The 17860-nt window shown below is 37.9% G+C and overlaps 1 pseudogene; it reads left to right on the top strand.

Annotated features, from left to right (window-relative positions):
- Nucleotides 1-16192, top strand: part of LOC141292865 (olfactory receptor 8G17-like) — an 82586-nt pseudogene extending 66394 nt beyond the window's left edge.
- The last annotated feature ends 1668 nt before the right edge of the window (nucleotides 16193-17860 follow it).

The raw sequence follows: 17860 nt of genomic DNA, 5'->3' as shown, positions 1-17860 counted from the left end.
AACCACTGCAGTAATATTCTTTGGACTCTCTAGATCAATAATTATCAAAAAATGTTGAATTTTGTCCTTTGGTTGGCTATAATGGGCTAATTTAGAAAAAGGGGTGTGACCACACGTACTCAAAAGCCTATAAAACTTAAACAAAAACTCAAATCTTTACAAAAATGGGTGACAACATGTAGCAGATGACCCTCAACAACCATGCAAAGTTTCATGACGATCGGACCATAGGTGGCGCTATAACAGTTAAAAAGGTGTCAAAAACATGATATTTCTATTGTATATAGAACTAAAAACCCAATTAAACGTCAATATCTTCACATATACACTATATCTTCATATCATATGATAGATCTCCTCATTCTGAACATCTTTGCCTCTAGGACCAATGTTGTCAATCAAACTGTTCTTTTAAAACGTGAGATCATTTAAAAAACATACTTTGGTGAACTCGTCCTGGGTTTTCAACCCATACTCAATAAAATCAGTGCAGTTCAGTTCTCCAGACTCTCTTGGTCAGTAATTATCAAAAAAATGTTGAACATTTGCATTTGGACAGCTATAACAGGGCCATTTCATAATATGCTTTTTATCTAGTGTACATTAAAGTCTACAAATACGAAAATAAAACACAAAAATTCACAAACCTAAGTAAAATTATGTATCATATGATTCAAAACAAGCATATGTTTATGGACACTGGGCAAAAAAAGGCAATTTAATAGTTATAAAGCTTAAAAACAATGCACCTCTATTTCAATAAAATTACAACTATAGCCACTAGATGGCAGTAGAATACCACTAATGGGCTTACACATGTTAATAGAACAGTGCTTTGTAGGATTTAATGGCTTTATGTAGTTTTGAATTTATATGTAAGTGATACTAAATCACTGTTATAACTCTTCAAATCACATTTAGCCAAAGTTTAAAATTTAATTTATACAGATATATCATATTTGACAATTACACATGATAATGATTACAGTGAAACATGACAATTATATATCAAATCTTAAAAACACAAGACTTATGCATGTTGTCACTTATCATTTATTGTACAAATCTCTTATGTGCAACAAAATATGTGTGCATCTGTCTGTGTCTGTAATCATGCTTAATGAACACAATAGTTTAACCATTTCATTTCTGTGTATGTTTCTGTTTGTGAGTGAATTCTTCGTAATGGATATGTTCTGGTGTCAGCCATATATTTCATGTTGGCCAACACCCTAACGGTATAGAAGCCATAAAGGCCTTAAATACTCGAACCCCGCTCAATGCTGCTTGCAGCTTTAATTAGGGCCCGAGCACTACAGTGCGAGGACCCTATTGGAATTGCTCCGTTTATTATTATTAGGGCCCGAGCCCAAAAGGGCGAAGGCCCTATTGTTCTTCTAAGGATTCTTATTTTTTTTTTTTTTTTTTTTTTTTTCAACCGTTGGGGCACTTTTGGGGGCCTTAACATACTCAAAAACTCTTGAAAATTTGCACACACGTTGGAATCTGCCGTCGTCCGGACGCCACAGAGGCTGGGACCCGGGCGTGGTTCAGGGCATCTACAGCGCCCCCTGGAACACAGTTTGAAAACTTGATGTACTGCGCACACATACTTGCACGTACTCATATGAAACTCGGTACACATATAGAACTCATCGAGCTGAACAACTTTTGTACTCTATGTCATGGGCTCCACGCAACAGGAAGTGAGATATTTAGGGCTGTTTAAAAAGCGCATGCTCTGGAATTTAACGTACTCCTCCCAGGAATTCCATGGGATTGTCACCAAACTCGGTCAGCATGATCTCAAGACATTGGGGACGCTAAATTGCGAGGAGATTTCTGATATCTCGAACGGTTTGGCCGTGGCAAGGCGACAAAGTTATGGCGAGAAATGAGAAACAGGAAGTGTCTAATAACTGTTGCACACATTGCCTGATTCTGATGAAACTTCACCAGTTTGTTCCTTGTATGATGCCGATTCCATAAATGTGACTATTATGAGTCAAAGTTATAGCGCCACCAACTGGCAGCAGGAAACGTGTCATTTTCAAAATGCTTTGAAATCAGCCTCTTAATTTTAATCGATTTTCTTTAAACTTCATCAAAATCATGTCAAAACACGGCCAATAAGAATATGTAAAGGGGTCGATGATAAATCGAATGCTGTTGCCATGGCAACATGTCAAACTTTAAAATTAGATTCCTGTCTTTTCGAGGCAGTTAACATGCTTAGAATTTCATGAAACTCAACACACACATCAATATTTATGATAGTTAGACACTGGCAAAAGGTCATAAATGGGCGTGGAGCAGGCACTCTATAGCGCCATCTTTTGACAAAAGTTGGGGGTTTAGTTTTTCCTACAGTCACCAAACTCTGTACATATATTAATCTCATCAATTTGGACAACTTTCTAAATCAAACTCATTAGCTGAGACCAACAGGAAGCCGGCTATTTTGATTTGAATGTGGATTTTTGGAAAAATCAGGCTGTAAACAAATGCACACTACTTCTAAGAACAACCAGCTGTTCACACCAAACTTTTTTAACATGAAGAGAATATTCTGAAGATGTTAAATTGCGAGCGGATTTTGGATATCTCGAACGGTGTTGACGTGGTGATTTTTTAAAGATGTAGTAGAAAACATAACCCTAATTTTTTATATCTTTAAAGTGCAGCATCCAAACTCTTTAAAACTTTTTTCACACAGAGATCTAATCACTCTGAGCAAGTGCTGGAAATATAAATTTTATACAAGCTTCAATGAATTAAAGAAAATTAAAAAAATAACTCAGAAACCTGCTGTCACTTTGGTGAATGTCTCTACAGTATGTGTGTGCGTTCAGTCAGGCACAGAGAAGCTCATTATTGCAGGGGGGAGGGGTGAGAGGCAGAGAGGGTGACAGAGTAGAGAGTCATCCTACAGACCATCTTTGAACAAAAAATGCACGTATGTAGTACTACTGTATGTAGTGTAATTACATAAATATGTCTGATCTTTGAGAGTCTGATATTTTGAGAAAATATAAAGGGTCACTAAGTCTTTCATTGTTCGTATTTTGCAGTTGTTTTTTATTTATTTTTTACTTAACTGTACCATGAACTTGTCCTATTCAGTCACATAGCAAAAGATTTTTAAAAATACAACTTTTTAGCATGATCAATTTATCTTCATTGATAGACAATATTTACATAGTGTTATTTATTGAATATAAAATAATAATAATAAAACATTAAGACAAACTTTGACAACAAAACAAACGTTACTGTTATCTCTTCAAAACATCTGAAAACCATCATTTTAAGATCAGTTATATATATATATATATATCACCCCGTTAAAATACTCAACTTGATTTTTAAAGATATTTTGAAAGAAAGCGTTTATAGAGCACTTTATTGTGTATTGCTGTACACCCCCATGAACTGTGTTCATGTTCATGTTAATTCACAGTACATAAACTTTATATGAATACTTTTTTTAGCTTAATATTAATTAACATTAATAAATGCTATTTATTTATTGGTCATGTTAACTAATATAGTTAATGCTAACAAATGAAACTGAATGGCAACATTTTATATTTTTTGTGTATGTGTCTGGGTGTTGATTTTAAAGTCTAACCCTTTCAATTCTGTAAACTTAAAATCCAAACTAGCAGATGGTTACTGTGAATGCATGTGCCAACTGGGCACCGTCTTCCTTATTGATTCTTAGTTATGTAGCGCTTAAGAGTGATGTCTTGTAACAGGAGGAGTCACCAGCAAAGCAATATCCACACAAAACTTGTACAGATAGGTAACAATGACATTTAAGCAGAAGTGGTGGACGTAAAGCAAGCAATAATAACATTTTGTTATCATCATGAATCATGTTCTTATCATCATTATCAGAGTATAGGGAAAATTTTGCATATTGGTTCACAGTTGGCATTATCTGAAGTCCTTGCATTGATTGCATTTAATTAAATCAACATTATATTTGGTCAGTCTGATCTTGAGGCATTAGAGATGTTAAATTGTGAAGATCTTGAGTTTTCATTAAAGGGCATGTCCGTGGTGGCCTGACAAAGTTTGATGTTTCTGCATAGACATAGAAGTTGTTATAACTTAGCCATAAAATGTCTGATCTGCCACAAAATTCACAGGTTTGGTAAGAGTCCTGGCCTGAAGACACCTAAAGACTAATATTCAGATATTATCATAGCGCCACTTGTTGGCAGCAGGATATATCATATCTTTCACTAACTCAAACATACCAAGGTCAATCTGCACCAAACTTCATATGTTTGATAATAGTGCTGGCCTGAACACATCTACATGCCAATAATTAGTTACAGGCATAGCGCCACAATCTGGCAGCGGCAAGTTTGGCACATTTAAATGACTTATGACATATTTTTTCTATATTTACTGTATTAAAAGCATACTGCCCACCGTTTGATGATTTCCTGAAGCCACCGGTCGGCGGTGAGCCCGGGTGCGAGGGCCCGTTCATCGCTGCTCGCAGCTTTAATTAGGGCCCGAGCCCAAAAGGGCGAAGGCCCTATTGTTCTTCTAAGGGTTCTTATTTTTTTTTTTTTTTATTTTTTTTTTTTTCAACCGTTTGGGCACTTTTGGGGGCCTTAACATACTCAAAAACTCTTGAAAATTTGCACACACGTCGGAATCTGCCGTCGTCCGGACGCCACAGAGGCTAGGACCCGGGCGTGGTTCAGGGCCTCTACAGCGCCCCCTGGAACACAGTTTGAAAACTTGATGTACTGCGCACACATACTTGCGCGTATTGATATGAAACTCGGTACACATATAGAACTCACCGAGCTGAACAACTTTTGTACTCTATGTCATAGGCTCCACGCAACAGGAAGTGAGATATTTAGGGCTGTTTAAAAAGCGCATGCTCTGGAATTTAACGTACTCCTCCCAGGAATTCCATGGGATTGTCACCAAACTCGGTCAGCATGATCTCAAGACATTGGGGACGCTAAATTGCGAGGAGATTTTTGATATCTCGAACGGTTTGGCCGTGGCAAGGCGACAAAGTTATGGCGAGAAATGAGAAACAGGAAGTGTCTAATAACTGTTGCACACATTGCCTGATTCTGATGAAACTTCACCAGTTTGTTCGTTGTATGATGCCGATTCCATAAATGTGACTATTATGAGTCAAAGTTATAGCGCCACCAACTGGCAGCAGGAAACGTGTCATTTTCAAAATGCTTTGAAATCAGCCTCTTAATTTCACTCGATTTTCTTTAAACTTCATAAAAATCATGTCAAAACACGGCCGATAAGAATATGTAAAGGGGTCGATGATAAATCAAATGCTGTTGCCATGGCAACGTGTCAAACTTTAAAATTACATTCCTGTCTTTTCGAGGCAGATAACATGCTTAGAATTTCATGAAACTCAACACACACATCAATATTTATGATAGTTAGACACTGGCAAAAGGTCATAAATGGGCGTGGAGCAGGCACTCTATAGCGCCATCTTTTGACAAAAGTTGGGGGGTTAGTTTTTCCTACAGTCACCAAACTCTGTACTTATATTGTTCTCATCAATCTGGACAACTTTCTAAATCAAACTCATTAGCTGAGACCAACAGGAAGCCGGCTATTTTGATTTGAATGTGGATTTTTTGAAAAATCAGGTAGTAAACAAATTCACACTACTCCTAAGAACAACCAGCTGTTCACACCAAACTTTTTTAACATGAAGAGAAGATTTTGAAGATGTTAAATTGCGAGCGGATTTTGGATATCTCGAACGGTGTTGACGTGGTGATTTTTTAAAGATGTAGTAAAAAACATAACCCTAATTTTTTATATCTTTAAAGTGCAGCATCCAAACTCTTTAAAACTTTTTTCACACAGAGATCTAATCATTCTGAGCAAGTGCTGGAAATATAAATTTTATACAAGCTTCAATGAATTAAAGAAAATTAAAAAGATAACTCAGAAACCTGCTGTCACTCTGGTGAATGTCTCTACAGTATGTGTGTGCGTTCAGTCAGGCACAGAGAAGCTCATTATTGCAGGGGGGAGGGGTGAGAGGCAGAGAGGGTGACAGAGTAGAGAGCCATTCTACAGACCATCTTTGAACAAAATGCACATACTGTATGTAGTGTAATTACATAAATATGTCTGATCTTTGAGAGTCTGATATTTTGAGAAAATATAAAGGGTCACTAAGTCTTTCATTGTTCGTATTTTGCAGTTGTTGTTTTTTATTTATTTTTTACTTAACTGTACCATGAACTTGTCCTATTCAGTCACATAGCAAAAGATTTAAAAAAATACAACTTTTTAGCATGATCAATTTATCTTCATTGATAGACAATATTTACATAGTGTTATTTATTGAATATAAAATCATAATAATAAAAAATTAAGACAAACTTTGACAACAAAACAAACGTTACTGTTATCTCTTCAAAACATCTGAAAACCATAATTTTAAGATCAGTTATATATGTGTATCCCGTTAAAATACTCAACTTGATTTTTAAAGATATTTTGAAAGAATGGAGCGTTTATAGAGCACTTTATTGTGTATTGCTGTACACCCACATGAACTGTGTTCATGTTCATGTTAATTCACAGTACATAAACTTTATATGAATACTTTTTTTAGCTTAATATTAATTAACATTAATAAATGCTATTTATTTATTGGACATGTTAACTAATATAGTTAATTTTAACAAATGAAACTGGATGGCAACATTTTATATTTTGTGTGTATGTGTCTGTGTGTTGATTTTAAAGTGTAACCCTTTCAATTCTGTAAACTTAAAATCCAAACTAGCAGAGGGTTACTGTGAATGCATGTGCCAACTGGGCACCGTCTTCCTTATTGATTCTTAGTTATGTAGCACTTAAGAGTGATGTCTTATAACAGGAGTCACCAGCAAAGCAATATCCACACAAAAATTGTACAGATAGGTAACAATGACATTTAAGCAGAAGTGGTGGACGTAAAGCAAGCAATAATAACATTTTGCTATCATCATGAATCATGTTCTTATCATCTTCATCAGAAAATAGGGAATTTGTAGCATACTGGTTCACAGTTGGCATTTATCTGAAGTCCTTGCATTGATTGCATTTAGTTAAATCAACATTATATTTGGTCAGTCTGATCTTGAGGCCTTAGAGATGTTAAATTGTGAAGATCTTGAGTTTTCATTAAAGGGCATGTCCGTGGTGGCCTGACAAAGTTTGATGTTTCTGCATAGACATAGAAGTGGTTATAACTTAGCCTGAAAATGTCTGATCTGCCACAAAATTCACAGGTTTGGTAAGAGTCCTGGCCTGAAGACACCTAAAGACCAATATTCAGATATTATCATAGCGCCACCTGTTGGCAGCAGGATATCTCATATATTTCACTAACTCAAACATACCAAGGTCAATCTGCACCAAACTTCATATGTTTGATAATAGTGCTGGCCTGAACACATCTACATGCCAATAATCAGTTATAGGCATAGCGCCACCAGCTGGCAGCGGCAAGTTTGGCACATTTAAGTGACTTTGACATATTTCTCCTACATTTACTGTATTAAAAGCATACTGCCCACCGTTTGCTGTTTTCCTGAAGCCACCGGTCGGCGGTGAGCCCGGGTGCGAGGGCCCGTTCATCGCTGCTCGCAGCTTTAATTCTTCTTCTTCTTCTTCTTCTCCAAAATGAAAAGTCTTTTTGAGGGCCTAAACATGCCCGAAAACTCACGAAACTTTGCACACGCATCAGACCTGGCGAAAATTTACATCTGATATGGTTTTCAAAAGTCGGTGTGGCAAAATGGCTCGATAGCGCCACCTATAAAATTTCAACGGAGTGCCCCTCGAGCTACGTTTCATGTACATGTACGAAACTCGGTACACATATGTAACACACCAATACCTACAAAAAAGTCTCCTGGTGCAACATCCGAAACCGAACAGGAAGTCCGTTATATTGAATTTCCTGTACGATTTTTGTGCAGTTTTTGCCATTTTCAGGCCTCATACTTTAACGAACTCCTCCTACAGTTTTTATCCGATCATCTTCAAATTTGCTGAGTGTCATCATAAGGCCTTTGCGATGTTAAATTGCGAAGCTTTAGAGTTTTCGTCGAAGGGCGTGTCCGTGGCGGCCGGACAAACTTTGATGTTTCGCCATGAAAAAGGAAGTTGCTATAACTCAGGCATACGATGTCCGATCTGCCTCAAACTTCACATGTTTGATGACAGTCCGGTCCTGAACACACGTCAGTGCCCATATTCAGTTATAGTCATAGCGCCACCTGCTGACAACAGGAAATGACATGTTTAACACTGTTACGGACTCCTAGAAACATATTGAAAAGCGTTAACAAGTCTTAAATAGGCTAACAACATGCTACAAACATGCTAAAACATGCTAGCAACACTTAGCTAAGAGCTAAAGCATGCTATTAATACAAATACAAAAGGAAATTGCTGTAACTCATGTATATAATGTTGAATCTGACCCAAACTTAATATTCAACATGCTACAAAAATAATAAAGCATGCTAGCAACACTTAGCTAATATGGTAAAGCATGCTAATAATACAATGAAACAGGAAGTTACTCTAACTCAGGCATACGATGTCCAATCAGCCCCAAACTTAACATGTTTGATAAGAATCCTGGCCTAAACACACGCCCATGCCCGTATTCAATTATAGTCATAGCGCCACCAGCTGGTAACAGGAAGCCACATGTTTAATACTGTTGTGGATGCCTAGCAACATTTAAAAAAAATTCAACAACTGTTAAACAGGGTAGCAACATGCTAGAAACATGCTATAACATGTTAGCAACATTTAGCTAAGTGCTAAAGCATACTCTTAATGCAATGAAACAGGAAGTTACTGTAACTCAGGCATGCAATGTCCAATCAGCCCCAAACTTCACATGTTTGATAAGAGTCCTGGCCTGAAGATATCTACATGCCAATATTCAGTTATAGTTATAGCGCCACCAGCTGGCAACAGCAAATTACTTGTTTTACACTAACTTAAGCATGCAACGTACAATTTGCACCAAACTTGACATGTTTGCCAATAGTCCTGGCCTGAAGACATCTAAAAGCCAATATTTTGTAATAGCGCCACCTGTTGGCAGCAGGATATGTCATGACTTACACTCAAGCATGCCATGTTCAAGCTTCACCAAACTTCATATGTTTGATAAAAGCACTGGCCTGAACACATCTGCATGCCAATATTCAGTTATAGGCATAGCGCCCCCAGCTGGCAGAAGGAAGATTGACACATATCAATGACTTTGACATATTCCTCCTATATTTTCTGTGTTAATAGCATAGTGCCCACCATTCGCCACAGGTCGGCGGTGAGCCCGGTGCGAGGGCCCTCCCATCGCTGCTTGCAGCTTTAATTATTATTATTCTTCTCCAAAATGAATCGCATTTTTGAGGGCTTTGACATACCCGAAAACTCATGAAACTTCGCACACACATCAGACCTGGCGAAAATTTACGTCTGATATGGGTTGCAGAAGTGGGTGTGGCAAAATGGCTCGACAGCGCCACCTTTACACGTTCCGCGGTGTGCGCATTCAGCTGTGATTCACGTACATGCACGAAAATCGATACACACATGTAACACACCAATACCTACAAAAAAGCCTCTTGGAGCAAAATTTGACACCCAACAGGAAGTCGGTTATTTTTAATTTTCTCAGCAAATTTTGTGTCATTTTTGCCATTTTCAGGCCTCGAACTTGAACGAACTACTCCTAGAGATTTATTCGGATCAACGCCAAATTTGCTGAGTCTAATCTAAAGCCCTTTGTGACGGTAAATTGTGAAGATCTAGAGTTTTCATCGGAGGGCGTGTCCGTGGCGGCCTCGCAAATTTCGATGTTTCGCCATGAAAAAGGAAGTTGCTATAACTCAGGCATACAATGTCCGATCTGTCCCAAACTTCACATGTGTGATAACACTCCTGACCTGAAGACATCTACATGCCCATATTCAGTTATGGTCATAGTGCCACCTGCTGGCAACAGGAAGTGTCATGCTGCACTCTACAACAAACTCCTCCAAGAGATTTAATCAGATCAACACCAAAATCGGTCAGTCTAATAAAAAGGCCTTAGCGATGTTAAATTGTGAAGATCTTGAGTTTTCGGTAAAGGGCGTGTCTGTGGCGGCCTGACAAATTTCGAGGTCTCGCCATGGATATAAAACTTGTTATAACTCAGCCATAAAATGTCCGATTTGCCTCAAACTTCACATATTCGATAAGACTCCTGGCCTGAACACATCTGAAGGCCAATATTCTATTATAATCACAGCGCCACCTGTTGGCAACAGGAAATGACTTGTATCAAACTCCTCCTAGAGATTTAATGATATCAACATTATATTTGGTCAGTCTGATCTAGAGACCTTAGAGATGTTAAATTGAGAAGATCTTGAGTTTTCGTTAAAGGGCGTGTCTGTGGCGGCATGACAAAGTTTGATGTTTCGCCATGGACATAGAAGTTGTTATAACTCAGCCATAAAATGTCCAATCTGCCTCAAACTTCACAGGTTTGGTAAGAGTCCTGGCCTGAAGACAACTAAAGGCCAATATTCAGATATTATAATAGCGCCACCTGTTGACAGCAGGATATATCATATCTTTCACTAACTCAAACATACCAAGGTCAATCTGCACCAAACTTCATATGTTTGATGAAAGTGCTGGCATGAACACATCTACATGCCAATAATCAGTTATAGGCATAGCGCCACCAGCTGGCAGCAGGAAGTTTGGCACATTTAAGTGACTTTGATCTATTTTTCCTACATTTAATGTATTAAAAGCATACTGCCCACCGTTTGCTGTTTTCCTAAAGCCACCGGTCGGCGGTGAGCCCAGGTGTGAGTGCCCGTTCATCGCTGCTTGCAGCTTTAATTATTATTATTCTTCTCCAAAATGAATCGCACCTAACCTAAACCTAAACATGCCCGAAAACTCACAAAACTTTGCACACACATCAAACCTGGCGAAAATTTACGTCTGATATGGGTTTCAGAAGTGGGTGTGGCAAAATGGCTCGACAGCGCCACCTTTAGACGTTCAGCGGTGTGCGCTTTCAGCTGTGATTCACGTACATGCACGGAAATCGGTACACACATGTAACACACCAATACCTACAAAAAAGCCTCTTGGAGCTAAATTTGACACCCAACAGGAAGTCGGTTATTTTTAATTTTCTCAACAAATTTTGTGTCATTTTTGCCATTTTCAGGCCTCGTATCTGAACGAACTCCTCCTAGAGATTTATTCGGATAAACGCCAAATTTGCTGAGTCTAATCTAAAGCCCTTTGTGACATTAAATTGTGGAGATCTAGAGTTTTCATCGGAGGGCGTGTCCGTGGCGGCCTGGCAAATTTCGATGTTTCGCCATGAAAAAGGAAGTTGCTATAACTCAGGCATACAATGTCCGATCTGTCCCAAACTTCACATGTGTGATAACACTCCTGACCTGATGACATCTACATGCCCATATTCAGTTATAGGCATAGCGCCACCAGCTGGCAGCAGGAAATTTGGCACTTTTAAGTGACTTTCACATATTTCTCCTATTTTTACTGTATTAAAAGCATACTGCCCACCATTAGCTGTGTTCCTAAAGCCACCGGTCGGCGGTGAGCCCGTGTGCGAGGGCCCGTTCATCGCTGCTTGCAGCTTTAATTATTATTATTATTATTATTATTATTATTATGTTTTACCTTTATTTATATAGTGAATTATACAATCCAAGACTCAAAGCAGCTTTTTCTCGATGCAAAAAAAAAAAAAAGAAAAGAAAAAAAAAATACTGCCGTATTTTGTAATTTTCTGGCTTTTTTTTATACACCATGCTTAATTGCACCAAAACTGAATAATTAAAAACACATTTATATCTTTTATAGCCTAGGCCTACATATTTTGGATTAATTTTGCTTTTGACAACCAATCTTGTTAAACTTATTAGACATGCGTATCATATGTGCATTTTAAGCGTGTTCTTTGCATTTTATAGAACTTTTTTGTGTGAAATCATATTTATTTTGGTCATCAAAAGTGTACTGTCCCTTTATTTGAGCATGAGCAGTGCAGCAAAAATATGCTCATACGACGCTCCTGCTTGACGCTCACGCGCTGCTCCTGCTGCCGGTGTGAACGCACTCATTTGTTAACATGGGCGCCGAAAAAATATGCGCCGCTCACGCTCTGCTCATGCTTGCGGTGTGAAACGGGCCTCGTTTGTTGCGCTGAATCACATGCAATTACAAAAGACAATGCTCTGCAGTTTTTAATTTAATTCAATTTGTTATGCCTTTATTCTCAAAATAGACTATTAGGATCTAATATCGCTACAACTTGTACACATCAATACGGCAACGACTTTACAAGGACTTTTTATTATTTTCCTCTTTTTTTGTTTTTGATAACAACAGATTCTCAACAACAATGCCAAAAAAAAAAAAAACTTATTCATTCAAGTGATCAGAAATGTACTTTATATGTTCTTTGTACACTTTAGCCAATGCTTAGACATTTTTAAACAACTTTAGACATTGTTACAGTACAGTATGGACACAGCCGGAAGAACTTCGGTTTAACTGTAAACAGTCCCTTTTCCTTCAATTATTTTTTAAGAAAAAAAAAAAAAAAACAGGGCATGGGCAGCTCACCATCAAAATGTACAGCACCAAAATCGCAAAAACAAATCTTAATAATAATAATAATAATAATAATAATAATTATTATTATTAGTATTATTATTATAAATAAATAAATAAAATAATTTTTAACTCTACAAAAACTATAGTTTATATTTCTCCTCATCTCCTCATCAATTTTTAGTGTATCTAAAATTGTATATATGATAAGAAAAAGACGAGCTACCTCTCAAACATGCATATCTTAATTTGATGTTGCTTTAAAACGTTGAAATATAAAATGTATTTTGTTCTGAAGATGAAAGTTGTCGAGTTAGTAATGTGTAACTGCCCGCGGCGCCGACAGGATCACTTAATTTTTTTTTTCCATTATAAATGTGGATACAGCTTGCAATACTCGTTTAAGAATTAGGCATTGTTCAAAACTAGGCTATTTTACATATTTCTTTTATTTGTGTACAACCACAATAAAAAAAAACGTGTATTTGTAAAAAAAATGGAAACAAGATGCTAAAAAACATGTGTATTTGTAAAGAAATGGAAACAAGATGCTGGGCGCATCACAGAAATTGCCTGAAATTATGCATATAGGCTGCTATTTTGTAATTCTATTTTCTTTCGTTTTGTTAATTTATTATTCATTCAGAAAAATATATTTCGCATATGGGCCTAATTTATTTATTATTATATATAGCTTTATTAGGTTTTTCTCTGTGCACAAGCTCTGCGCGTGTGTGACGTTCTGATGTTTATACTACTTTTTGCTTGTGTACAATTAACCCCTGAAAACGAATTTAGCTGTTTTAAATGTGTCACAGCCACGTATCAATTCAAAATTAATTGTAATTTAACATTATCTTGTTGGTTAGTAATAATTTAACAACGTCGGTTGTCAGTTGGAAAAAATAAAATAACCGAAATTAACATTTCTATTTTCAATGCAGTCTAATAAATGTTCATCAGGAAAAAAAAAAGAAAAGAAAATAATATTACAACTGCACCTGCTTATGAATAGCTTTTTGCTATTCGTTTGAACTGTACTTTCAGTAAAGATGGAATCATTTAACTATTGTTAAAAACGGAGCTGTGTTTGGCTACAGAATGTTGTTCCTTGCGCCACCTGGTGGATATTATATGAAGCGCAACAACCTTTTAAAAAAATCAGAAAAAGCCCCTGCAGGTCTATCCGTGATCACGCGTGCTGAATTGCAGGCTGCCGCGTGAAAATAGACGCATTTTAAATGGCCAGATCTGTAATAGGGACCACTGCCATTATGCCACGCTTACTACAGGACATTTTAAGGGAAACCTCTGAGCGTTATATTACATATGTGGAATGTGTTATTCAGGCTTATTTTGTGCACATATTTACAGTAGCATGTCACTATGTACTGATGATCATGACCTTTGACCGATATGTGGCTATATGCAATCCACTGCGATACACAACCATAATGACCAATAAAATGGTTATTAAACTATCAGCATGGGCTTGGGGGCTGGCAGTACTTTTGGTGTCAATTATGATAGGTCTGACTCTTCGTCTGTCTCGCTGCAGATTTAAAATTGAAAATCCTTTCTGTGACAATGCCTCACTGTTTAAACTGTCATGTGAAAATGTTGTCATTAACAATGTGTTTGGAATTATTTACACTGTTATTGTAGCCTGTCTGTCAGTATTGTATATATTTATAACATATGTCAGGATTGCTACTACATGCATAACTAGGAAAAATAAGGCACTGAACAGCAAAGCCATAAAAACATGAAAAACTCATTTAGCTGTTTGTTTAATCATGATTGTGTCTGGCTTCACTTTTATTATTCTCCATCGTTTTCCTGAATACTCTGACAGCAGGAAACTAGCTAGTATAATTTTCCACATTGTACCACCATGACTAAATCCCTTAGTATATGGTTTACAAACCAAAGAAATAAGACAAAAGATTGTTAAACTTTGGTGTAAACAAATAGGAAAAAAACAGTTTTTTTTTTTTTTTTTTTTTAATAAAATCAGTGCGTGGAAGTCATTATTATATTAAGTTGTGTATGTAGATACTCAATGAAAATGCTAGATTTTTCTATAAATGTTTATAAAGCCATGGTTTCTTAGTTGTATTATTTGACTAATATATGACAGACATTACCTGAAAAAGAGAATACATTTCACATATATAGTTTTGCTTATACTCAAAAATGTCAGTCAATATATATACACATGGCATTAAGCATAAAACCACAACAGCTTGTCTTAGCCATGGCTACTGTAAATTGTTTGAATGTTTGTATAGTTATTTATGACCCAAGTATGATTTGCATTTACCACAAACAATGGCATGTCAGGTAACGCTATACAGTGTCTATAGAAAATCACCATACCCCTTTGAAATAGTTACTTTATTTGTCATACAGCCTGAAATCAAACCCCATTCCAAATAACATTTCCAGCTTTATTTAGAATGTTGGTCTTACAACACAAACCAATAAAAGAAAAAAACACAATAGTTCTGCAAATTAATAAAAAATAATAATAATAATAATAAAATAAAAAATAAAAATAACTTGGATTACAGGGTTGGAAAACTCATCAGCCCCTTGATTTAATACTTTGTAGAGCTACCTTTTGCTTTAATTACAGTCATCAGTTTTTTTGGATATGTCTGTACTAGCTTTGCACACCTTGATTGGTAAATATTTGCCCATTCTTCCTTGCAGAATTGTTCAAGTTCAGTAAAAATCTGTGGTGAGTGGCAGTGGACTGCTCTCTTCTAGTGCCAGCCTATAGGTTTGTGGGGCAAATATAATGAAAATGAGCCCCACTAAATTTGAAGAATATTTAAGAGTGAATGTGTATTAATTGTAACACATTCAACAAACATAGATAAAAATATAAACAAAAAAATAAAAAATAATTGGAGTGCAAGTGAGTAATTAGATACACATAAAACACACATAAAATATAAATGAAATATACACAAAACTAAACAAAATAAACATAGGCCTACTAATATTCATAAATGATAAGAAATGCGTTTAAAAAAATTAAAGCATTACAAACCCATGAACTGAACCCTGAAAATCCCCTAAGTCAGCTGGTTCTGAGACTTACTAACCTGACAAACTCTACTAACACTAACCAGTCTCAGACCAACACTGCTTTGTAGCTTTGCAGCACTCAAACATCAAAATAAATCAAACAATCAAACAATCTAAAAATATATATATGGAACATTGGGATCAAGAAACTAAAACACAAAGCAAATTACAATTATATCAAACTATAAAATCAAATTATGAATTGGAATAATATCTTCAGAGTATTAGAGAGACAAAGCAGAAACAAATCCTGACCAAGTACAGGCTCAGTGAGCACCGTCTAGCCATTGAGACTGGCAGATACAAAAAGAGCTGGTTACCCAAAGAGCAAAGAGTGTGTGCTCACTGCAAGACAGGAGAGATTGAGACAGAGGTGCACTTCTTCCTTCACTAACACAAATTTAAATTAATAAGAGACCTATATATAAACAAATTCACAAACATCATAAAGAATTTTACAGCCATGACTGAAGAGAAAAAAAATTAAAATAATACTAGGAGAGATATGTATGGATGTGCCACAGCCTGAGATACAGCAGGTGAATGCATAGAATGTGTGTAATGTGTATTATGTCTGACCTCCTAGTGTGTTTCCCTAATGTCTATGGTATCAAATGTTCACAAGTTCTATTTTGTTACACTGTTTTTCAATTTTGTTATTTAAACTTAAATTTTTGAAATTATTTAGATATTCTCATTATTATTATTATGTCCCTCGACATATACTCAAAGCTTTGGGGATATTGTAATTTTACAGTCATGCCAATAAAGCAATTTTGAATTGAATTGAATTGATAAGAAATGCAGGCTATTCTGCTTGTTTTTAAGGATCGATTGGTGATCACAAGAAAAAAAAAAACTGCAGCATGACCTGTTAACATGTGTCACAGTCTGGGCGGGTTGAGGAGTGGAGATGGAGGAGGAGAACCGGAGTAGATGAATAAACAAAGTTTATTAAACAAAACACTCAATCTACAAACAAACAAACAAACAAACAAACAAACAAACAAACAAAAACAAGGAGCATGAACAGAGAACATGTAACATTAGGAAAACAGAACAGGACAGGACAAAATACTGACATTACACCCCCCTCCCCAAAAGGCGCGTCTCGCGCCGTCTAACATCCATAGGGGAGGGAGGGTGGGCGTCCTGGAGACCACTAGACAGGGATACAGGAAACACAGGATACAGGGGTGGTCTCCAGGGCAGATCAGGGAGCTCCGGAGGCCATGGCCGGGTTAACAGTTCAGGAGGCCATGGCGGATCTGGGAGCTCAGGAGGCCATGACCGGGTAACCAGTCCAGGAGGCCATGGTGGGTCTGGGAGCTCAGGGGGCCATGGCCGGGTAAACAGTCCAGGTGGCCATGGCAGATCTGGGGGCTCAGGAAGCCATGGACGAGTAAACAGTCCAGGTGGCCATGGTGGATCTGGGGGCTCAGGAAGCCATGGCCAAGTAAACAGTCCAGGTGGCCATGGCGGATCTGGGGGCTCAGGAAGCCATGGCTGAGTAAACAGTCCAGGTGGCCATGGCAGATCTGGGGGCTCAGGAAGCCATGGCCGAGTAAACAGTCCAGGTGGCCATGGCAGATCTGGGGGCTCAGGAAGCCATGGCCGAGTAAACAGTCCAGGTGGCCATGGCAGATCTGGGGGCTCAGGAAGCCATGGCCGAGTAAACAGTCCCCCCCCCAAAAAAAATGTTCTTGGGGAAACTTAAGGCATAGTCCAGCCAGGAGAGCACGGAAGGGCATGCTGGAGAAAGCGCCGGCTCTGGAGGGCGCGCAGGAGAGAGCTCCGGCTCTGGAGGGCGCGCAGGAGAGAGCTCCGGCTCTGGAGGGCACGCTGACTCTGGAAGTCGAGCAGGAGGGCGCGCTGGAGGCGTCGCCTCTGGATGGCACTCTTGAGGAGCATGCTCTGGACGGCACTCGGGGCGAGCGGGCTCTGGAGGGCTGGACGACCCCAGCGGAGACTCTGGAGGGCTGGGCATCTCCAGTGGAGACTTAGGGAGAGCAAGCTCTGGGCGAGCGGTGACTGGAGGGCGCTCTGGCGGCGCGGTCACTGG

This window comes from Garra rufa, chromosome 19, assembly GCF_049309525.1.
Source record: "Garra rufa chromosome 19, GarRuf1.0, whole genome shotgun sequence".
NCBI lineage: Eukaryota > Metazoa > Chordata > Actinopteri > Cypriniformes > Cyprinidae > Garra > Garra rufa.
The sequence above is the reverse complement of the archived record's forward strand: the minus strand, read 5'-3'. Positions and strand labels throughout refer to the sequence as shown.